A 9,649-nucleotide genomic window follows, 5' to 3' on the forward strand; every position below is an offset into this window, starting at 1 on the left:
CACAAGGCAGGCTGCATATGATGCTTCTTTTTCTTCCTCAGTCCCTGCCTCTGCAGATGCTCAATATGTATCTGTCAGGCAATTCCAGTTGAAATAAGAGTTTTGAACAATGAATTAGACTTGCTGGCAGCATGAGTTTATAGGCATTCAAGAAGTCTAAAAAATTGTGGAACCCTCATACAGCCTGCAGAAATCATGGCTATACTTCAAGGCCCAAGTCAAATGTCTTTGCTTTGAAGCCTGTCGTGGGTGACCCCCTGTCCTCCCCGAGCACTTTCCGCACCCTTTTACAGAGCTACACGATCACATATCAGCATCATCTCCTGGAGATCACATATCACCACCATCTCCTGGACACAAACAATGTTTATGTATATCGATGTGCCCTGCTACTCACTTCCTGCCTGGTGCAAGGAGATAATACAAATTTGCTGAACTTCTGTGATCATCTCAGAAGGTGAGCAACCTGCCTTCCTCACCTTCTCCCTCTACCTACCCTATCTTTCTCTCTTCTCTTCCTCCCATCTACTTTTCCTTTCTAAGATCTAACTCTTGAACTTTTAATGAAGTTTTCCAAACCTGAGCCATGAAAATGCACACCAAGATTTGTTCATTTTCCCAGAAATCCATTTTTTCCCCTATAACCATATTATTCACTCTATTTCTAACCTTTTCTGAAATGATTCTTAAGTAGGGAGCAGGGATTCCTAAAAACTCAATACAAAATAGTGTGTATGCATGTGCATAGGAGTATTTGTAGGTACACAAAAATGTGTACGCAATCATTGTGTGGAGAGAGTAACCAGAGGAACCTGTAAGCCCTGCCTCCTCCCACCTCACAATGAAGTGAAGAATGTTGATGCTTTACTTTAATATAAAAGACAAATTTATTTTTATAAAATAAATACAAAGACACAAAAAAAGATTTAAAAAAAAAAAACATTTAAAATGCTTGCATAGTCTTGAAAGTTCTTGTCTACCCATAGGCAAGGCACCAAGGAGTTTCTTTTAATCAAAAGTGGAAGAGTGACCTGAGGTACCCTTCACTGCATCAGGATAGCAAATCCACACTCTTGATAACTGCACAGAACTGTGATAAGCTGTGCCCTACATTCCAAGAAATGTGCAATAGTCTGAACAAGATGACAGATTTAGGGTTCTATCCAGAAACAAATTATCTTTGTTTGTCACTGACCTATAGAAAGTTAAGTTTCTTGGGCTGTGCAGATTTGAAAGCCATTTCCTTTTTGAGAAAGAAATAAATGTACCATGGCTGCCTTGGACAGATGGGGGTATGCGGGGTGTGGGGGGTAGATGAACAGGTGCCAGTAAGAGGTATCATTTTGGGAAATTATGAATAACAATCTTGGATGCCTGTTATCTTATTCCATAGCGACTTCCACATGCCCTCCACCCAACCCTCACCCAACCTAATTATAGCCTAAGAATATGGGGAAGGGGGAGGGGAGGGAAGGGAGGTGGGTGGATAAGTGGATGATTAGAGGGATCACCTCTATGGTTTATCTTACAAGGGTACAAGTGAATCTTTCTAAAAGTAGAATGTAAACATCTTAACACAATAACTAAGAAAATGACATAAAGGCTATGTTAACCAGTTTGATGAAAATACTTCAAACTGTATATGAAAACACCACACTGTACCCCATGATTGCATTAATGTACACAGCTATCATTTAATAAAAAAAAGTTGACCTACATCATCGACTGATGAGAGGCAAATATGATATTCAAGTATTTTTCTCTATGTTGCTAAAGCCTAATTTCTTATTTGCTCATCCTTCCTTCAACCTGTTTAAGTAGATTTTATCTTTGTTGACAGTGACAAAAAATGGGAAGAGTAATTGGGGAAGCCAGTTGTGATAATTCCTAATAAAGCAAGTGAATTTTCAAAGCCATATGGTGTGAATTATGAGCTACCATCTACCTGTGCTATAGTTTCCTTTCCTGAACTGATAGCTTTGGGTAGGAACAGTATTAAAGATCCATCAACATATACCTACTTTAGCAATATAAGATAAAGAGAAGGACTAGGTCAGTAAACAAGCATTTCATCTCATATTTATTTGTAACTCAAGCCCATCTCCTACTGATCTCATCCCTTTTTTTTGCAGTTTTTGGCTAGGGCTGGGTTTGAACCTGCCACCTCCAGCATATGGAGCTGGTGTCCTACTCCTTTGAGCCACAGGCACTGCCCTGATCTCAGCCTTTCTCTGTTGTATATATACCTTAACCCTGCAAATTCCATTTCAAGATGGAATTAACGAAGCCACATGTTTCTCTGTACCTATTTTTCTGCAATTTACATCTTTTTCATTGTACTGTTAATGTGAGGAGGTGGCTGGTATTTGAAGCAGCTAGGAGTGCGTGATGTCAGCATTGAATGTTTTTAACCAACACCTTCACCTCTCTTGGAGTTACTGATATCCAACAATGTTGTTGGGCCCCATTGTGGTTATGTAAATTTAAATACTCTGTATGTGTGGATTTCTACCAATATCTCCCACTAATTTACTGATAACTCTTTCTACTTTACCAACTAAACCTAATATGTATAATTCTCTTCTGTCTTTCTCTATGTTATTCAGCTTCAGAGTTTGATTCTTCAGCCATTTTACCTGGAAAATGAGGATAGTAATACTTGCTCAGTCTGCTGACTCCATGGGTTCATGAAACATCCTTGTAATGCCTTGAATTTTTCTACTGTTATTTTTTTCTTGATTTAATTTTAATTTTATCCAAATAACACATGCCATGCAATGTTTTTAAAGGTTAGATAATTACTACAATGCCTATAAAGTAAAAGACCACCACACTTGTGATTCTCACTCTTCTTAGGCAATCACTTCCAATTTTCCATTAACATTCTTTTGTTATTTTCCTCTATATTTCCAAAACTTCCTTTTTAGTCGTCATGCTAGGTATGGTCTCTAGAGGTCACATGGCTGAGTTTATACACTTACATGTAGTTTCTATATTTTTTTGTAGGATTTTTCATTCTACATCTGTACCCAAGTTATGTCTAGCATCCTCAGCTAAAGAATCTCTTTATTTCAACCTTTCCAGAGAGTAAAGTTTTCATCTTTTTATTTCAACCTTTCCAGAGAGTCAACTTTTCATTTTATCCAACATGGATGGGGTGACTTACACACTCTGATGAAAGATTTTAATGGTCCAAAGTGGAGTGAGTACCTGTAGGGCAAATATGATCTGCTACTTGTTCGTGGACAATGTATTCTTGGAGGACAGTTAGGCCCATTCATTTAAATATTGTCTATAACTGCTTTCACACCACAACAGGACAGTTGATTAGTTGTGACCAAAACCTTATAATACACAAAGCCTAAAATATTTACTATCTGGCCTCCTACCATCTTAATGTTTGTGTACCCTCCTCCCCAAGACTTATATGTTGAAAACATAAACACTAATGTGATGGTATTAGGAGGTGGAGGATTTGGGAGGTGATAGAAGATGAAGGCAGGGCACCCATGAGTGTGATTCATGTCCTTATAAAAGCACAGCCCCAGAGAGCTTCCTTAACTTTCTGACAGGTCAGGAAATTCAGAGAAGAGAACCCTCACCAGACACTGGAATCTGATAGTGCTCTGATTTTGGACTTCCCAGCCTTTGGAACTGTGAGAAAAAGATTTCTGTTGTTTATAAGCCACAATGCTCATGGTATTTTGTTATAGTAGCCTATGTAGATTAAAACGTAGTCCTTTACACAAAATATGTGTCATCCCTTAAGTTATATTTGCATATGTTCAATCATCTCACCCATTTCTAACTCATTCTGCTCTATTAACTTCAAAATTATCTGAAACTTTCCAGGAATTTCTGATATAGTCTAAATCAGCTTACCTCTTATCTGCATTTTACCACTACATGTAGCTGAGTTTCAGTGTTCTGTTTCTTGATACATCAGTTTCCACTTACTCATCTAGACTCTATTTCCCAAAAGAATGGTTATCTCTGCTTTTGTTTTAACCCACATTCTTATCCTTGAAGATCTAGCCTTCTTTTCTTACCTTAGTATCATTTTAGTGAGGCTAGGGAATTTTTCAGTCTGTACTTTTCAGAAAATGATAAGTCACACAAAGTATTTTAAGGAGCAAAGAATTCAATTTAGGGGATATAGATGTTTAGGACACTGTGGAGTTTCAAAAATCGAGAAGAATCTCTGTTTATTCTTAAGTTCACTGTTAGCTCTCAGAAAGGCAGAAAGTTGCAAGAGCCACAGGAAACCACCAACTGTGATCAAGTATATTAAGACACTGAGTCAAGTGTAAAACTGCAAACCACCTGGAGGCAGGTGCAGACCTCAGATGCACTCATGCGATGCCTCTGCACATTCCTGTTAAAGGAGCAACAGAGTCAGATCTGCTTCTCTTCTACCTCTGCCCCTAGCCTGGAAGCATTCTGGCAAGGGATTCTGGTAAACAGGGCACAGGGGGGATAGGGCTGTGTTGCCAGCAGTCTAGCACAAGCAGAGATAAATCATACTTAACTTTCAACCACTGCTTTTTCCTGTATGCCATCAAAGTTTCTGTGAAGCAACTGCCACACACTAGAAGGAACATTGCATTCTTAGTCCACAGATGTGGAGTGATACTTAGTGTTGTGTGACCTTGGGCAAATCACTTAGCCTTGATGTTCTGTGGGCAAATGGAGAGAGAAACAAAACAAAATAAAAACAAAAACAGTGGAAACAATCCAAGTGCCCATCAGTACATGAATGAGCTAATAAACTGTGGTATATACATCCATAAGAAAAGATAGAGACTTTACATCTTTTATGTTTACCTGGATGGAGTTGAAACACATTCTTCTTAGTAAAGTATCTCAAGAATGGAAAAAAATATATCCAATGGACTCGATACTAATATGAAATCAATATACAAACAACTACACACCCACAGGAATGATAAAACAAAGATATAGTCTAGTAATAGGGAGGGGAGGGAAGGAGAAGGGAGGGTTGTGGAGTGAGGGTGATTGGTGGGAAGAGTGAGGGCAATTGGTGGGATCTCACATAATGTGCACAATATAAGGGTCTTCAGTATGCCCTCTGGGTGAAGTGCTCAACTACAACTTGAACTTTACCTTAGAAGTGAAAACAATGTAACCTAAAAAATTGTACCCTCATATTAATTTGAAAAAACTTAAAAACTTAAAAAATAAAATAAATATGTATACCCCAGAGTACTACTCACCACATGTACTCAATAATAAATTTGAACTAGTCAATTAACAGTTATGTGCTCATATAAGACTCAATGGAAATTAAATAAGGGGAATCAGGGGAAGAGGGTAAGATAAATTCACACCTAATGGGCACAATGCACATATTTTAGGTGAAGGGCACACTGATGGCTTAAAATGCACAAATGCAAATTGTGTGACCAAAATGTGTATACCCCTGTAATACTCTGAAAAACAAAAAACAATCAGCACCACCACCACCCTAGAAATCTACTTTAGGAATTCTGTGAAGAGAATAAGATAGTGCATGTTAAATGTTTAATAAACTGTAAAATGCCACATAAATGGAAAGTATAACTATGAAGACAAATTAATTCTGGCTTACATTTCTGACTCCAAAGAACAGCAATGTATGTCTCCAGGGAATACATCTACCTGTCAATCTTATCCCGAACTTCTTTTCATCTGTCCTTTTTCATAGAAAAAAAAAGAAAGCTATTTCAAACCCTAAGTGTAGCAAAATGTCATCATTGTGCTACATTTATATCATTCTTCATCAACCTGTGGCAGATGTTCTGTCAGATAAAGAGAACCGTGGGCAGCTCCAAGACTTGAGGAAGAGTGGCTCAGAGTCTATTCTGTTTTGCATAGCCTTGTTTTCATGCTGTGTAATGCTGAGGTTGCATCATGTAACCTCAAGGTTACAAGACGTCATTTTATTCTTTATAATTCTAACTGAGCTTTATTACTGGAAGTATCAAACTCAAATATTGAGTATACGTTACAGCCAAGAAATGAAATCTATTAATAGCTGTCATAAAATAATAAAAATAGTACTTTCACTAATTTGAAAAAGATCTCATTCTTAATTCAAAGCTAGTCTTCTGCCTTGACAATAACTATTAGGATATTGAAGCATATTGAAATAGGTAGCAGGGTTGTGACCTAATGGAGATGCAATTTGTATTTGGTGTTCACTCTTTCTTAGAAAGAGGGGGCCAGAATACTATGTTGGAATCATAGGAGGTGAATCTTTTTAAAAGGATGAAGAAGGAGGGCTCTCAAGTCACTGAAAATAACTTTATTTAGATATGTGGGCACAGGGTCATCATTTTATTCTCAGAAAGAGGGTCTATTCAAAGACGATATGCTTTGAGATTTTAAAAGAAAATGTTCCTCAAATCCTGGGAGATGCTTGGAAAAGAAGAAAAGAGTATGGTAATTCTGGGTTCATAGGAGGACAAATGTCAGAATTAACTCTGATTCAGTTAGAGTCTTCAGAAAGACTTATGCCCCAGGACAGGGCTTCTCAAAGTATGATTCATAGATCTTGGGAATAGTGAATATATGAGCTTAAAACTCAGCGCCCATAGCTCAGTGAGTAGGGCACCAGCCACGTACACCAAGGCTGGCAGGTTTGAACTTGGTCTGGGCCAGCTAAACAACAATGACAACTGTGACAAAAAATGACTGAGCCTTGTGGCGGGTGCCTGTAGTCCCAGCTACTTGGGAAGGTGAGGCAAGAGAATCTCTTAAGCCCAAGAGTTTGAGGTTGATGTGAGCTGTGATGCCATGGCACTCTACCAAGGGCGACACAGTGAGACTCTGTCTCAAAAACAAACAAACAAACAAACAAACTATTTTCATAATATAGTAAGGCATTATTTGCCTTTTTTTTTTTTTTTTAACTTGTTGGCATTTGCTCCAATAGTATAAAAGCAATGGTGGGTCAAATTTAGCACAAATCAAGTGATTAGCACCAAACTGCCAATAATTAGGATAAGCTTCACAGCCACACTCTCACATTTAACAAAAAGCCAGTCTCCTTTAAGAGTATCTTGAGAAGCAACACTTCAGTTGTATGTGTTTTAGTATTTTGTGTGACTATGAGAAATACCCAGAAAGATTAATGGCTGCCTACCAAGAAATGATAATTATCTGAGGGCAAAGCACTTGTGGGACTGAGTTGCAAACTGAACAAGCCATTAACATTTTTGTTACAGAACACCATTTTTACTTAACAAAATGACTGACAGATGAACTATAGTTGCTCTGACTTGAAGGTTCAATGGATATTCTCTCTAAAATTAACGCCTCTGAGGACTTTCTCCATTTTAGCACTGAAACTTTAACAGTTCCCTAGGAGCCCCTCAGTCTTGAGCAAACTGGGATGGTTGGTCACCCTAAATGAACCTATTATTGAAAAGAAAACACTGAAAATATTTGTTATTGATAATACTTGAAATTTCAAGTAAAAGAGTTTTAGAAAACTTTTCTTAGCTACCATAACATTGGCAGCTTTCCAAATCTTAAAGATGTTTCCAGCAAGATGAAAGTGATATTAATAATTGTGTATTATGCCATTTTACATTGCATAAGATATATCCACTTGGGAAGATCTGCATATCACAGTGAACCAATATTTTGCAAAAGACCAATACATGATGTTACCAAGTCTTACACAAATAAAAAATTGACTTAAAATACAAAATGGGAAGATGAATTTTAATGTAACAGAGTATTAAGAGTGTATAGGGTTTCAGTTGCTACATTGCAACTAAGCATTAAGACAACCCTACTGAGTTTGGTATAGTATTAAAAAAGAATATCCACAATTATGTGAAAAAGCAATTAAATCCTCCTCCCTTTTCCAATGCTGTGTCTGTGTGAGGCAGGATTTTCTTTAACCAATGCAACAAATCATGACAAAATGAACAGGAACAGATATGCAAAGCTGACTGTCACTTATCAAGCCAATGATTAAAGAGATTTTCCCCAAATGCATTTCCAATGTAATAGATATCAACAGGTACAATTTACCTACATAAAGCTCTTTGGGGACCTTAATGGTTTTGAAGAGTGTCAAGAAATTCTGAGACCAAAAAGTTGAAGGACCACTGTCCTAGGAAAGAGAGCAATCACTTAATAGAACCCAAACCTGCTGTCAGAGGGGATTGTTCCTTAGGGAGTAGCAATTAGGAGAACCTAGCCTCTACCGTTTATTTCTGAACCCTACCACCTCCTTTCTCTCCAGAGTTCCATACTCTGACATTTCTCAGTTGCCATGTGAACTGTTTTCCTTAGCCAGCTCCTGTGCATTAGTTGTGATGGATCAAGACCACCTTCTCAGCCTCGAGCACCTGAGCTAACAATGAGCTAGACGGGGTGTGCCATATCAAGTTATGCATACATTCAGGGAAGCCCAGAATTCACCCTATGTACTGAGAATTGGCAGAGGCATCTGAGCATCAGTACTTTGCTTTTCTTTTTTTTTTTCTTATTTGACAAGTTATAAATGCTTTATTTTTTTAAATGCAGAAGGTTGGTGCTAGATATGCGGTCCCCTTGATGTTTTTATGATTATAAGTTGTAGTACAGGCTCCCTCTTACAGAATGTGAATGCTACTCATGCCCATATAATTGTAGCTTAGTCACTAAAAGAAGCTTCGCTCTCTGAACTTTCTTCTGCAGTTTTTTCCCTCTTACCATCAGGCACTGGAGCATCCGGCCTCTCAAGAAGATCTGGGTCTGGTCCTTCTGATACCATTTAGTTTCGTCTTGCCATCACTGGAACACCCACTTGACCCATTGTGAGATATCTGGTATATCTTAGATCCTTGGCTACAGTTAAGATATTTTTTGCTGATATTTCACTTTCCTGTGGTCCAGAGTTTTGTGTACTGTTCTGCTGTGACTGCTCTGAAGTGGCTTCAGAATGTCATTCCTTTGTGCCTCTAGTGACACATAAAGGAGATACTTCAAATGTGACATCATCTAGACCTAGAAGAGGTGACAACTTTGCATCTAAAATGTTGGAAGTTATTTCGGTTTGTTGGATATGAAAAGAAAGGCCTGCCAGTTTCTCCCCACACACTGTAGAAAAGCAGTTAGACTGCACAGTGTGTACCACACGTGGGTTTAGCAAAGCCACCATTCTTTTCTGTTGAATGGCTGGCACCTTGGTCAGGTCTATGCCTGGCCCCATGACAGGTGGCCCGTCCTCACCCATCTCAGCAGGCCAGCATCAGTGCTTTGGGATTCTTGGCCACATCCCTAAATGGAATGTTAAAAGGACACCAAATTAACTTAGGGAGAGAGTCCACAAAATTGAGAACACATGTTTCTCCATCTCTTAGTCAAGGTCCTCACACAAAGACATTTCTGATGGCTATACATTAACACATTGCTTTAAAGAGGATAGAATATGAAAGAAAAATAACATCATCTCTGCCTTTTTCTTATTAAATATTAAGAGTAAATTCACTTCTTCCCTTCTTATCTTCTATTCCATCTGCCTTGTCAGTTCTCAGTCCTAGATCAAACCAAAACTTCCCCCTTCTCTGCCTCGTTCTACAAATATGGACCACAGCTTCAGACAATGCCATAACTGTGCCCACTGCACTGTAGCATGTTACCCATGGAGAGG

General features: G+C 38.3%; 1 pseudogene; it reads right to left on the reverse strand.

Annotated features, from left to right (window-relative positions):
• Nucleotides 1-8,650: 8,650 nt before the first annotated feature.
• Nucleotides 8,651-9,232, reverse strand: LOC100962731 (annotated as a pseudogene).
• Nucleotides 9,233-9,649: the final 417 nt, after the last annotated feature.

This window comes from Otolemur garnettii, unplaced genomic scaffold, assembly GCF_000181295.1.
Source record: "Otolemur garnettii isolate 467f Iridium unplaced genomic scaffold, OtoGar3 scaffold00007, whole genome shotgun sequence".
Classification (NCBI taxonomy): Eukaryota; Metazoa; Chordata; class Mammalia; order Primates; family Galagidae; genus Otolemur; species Otolemur garnettii.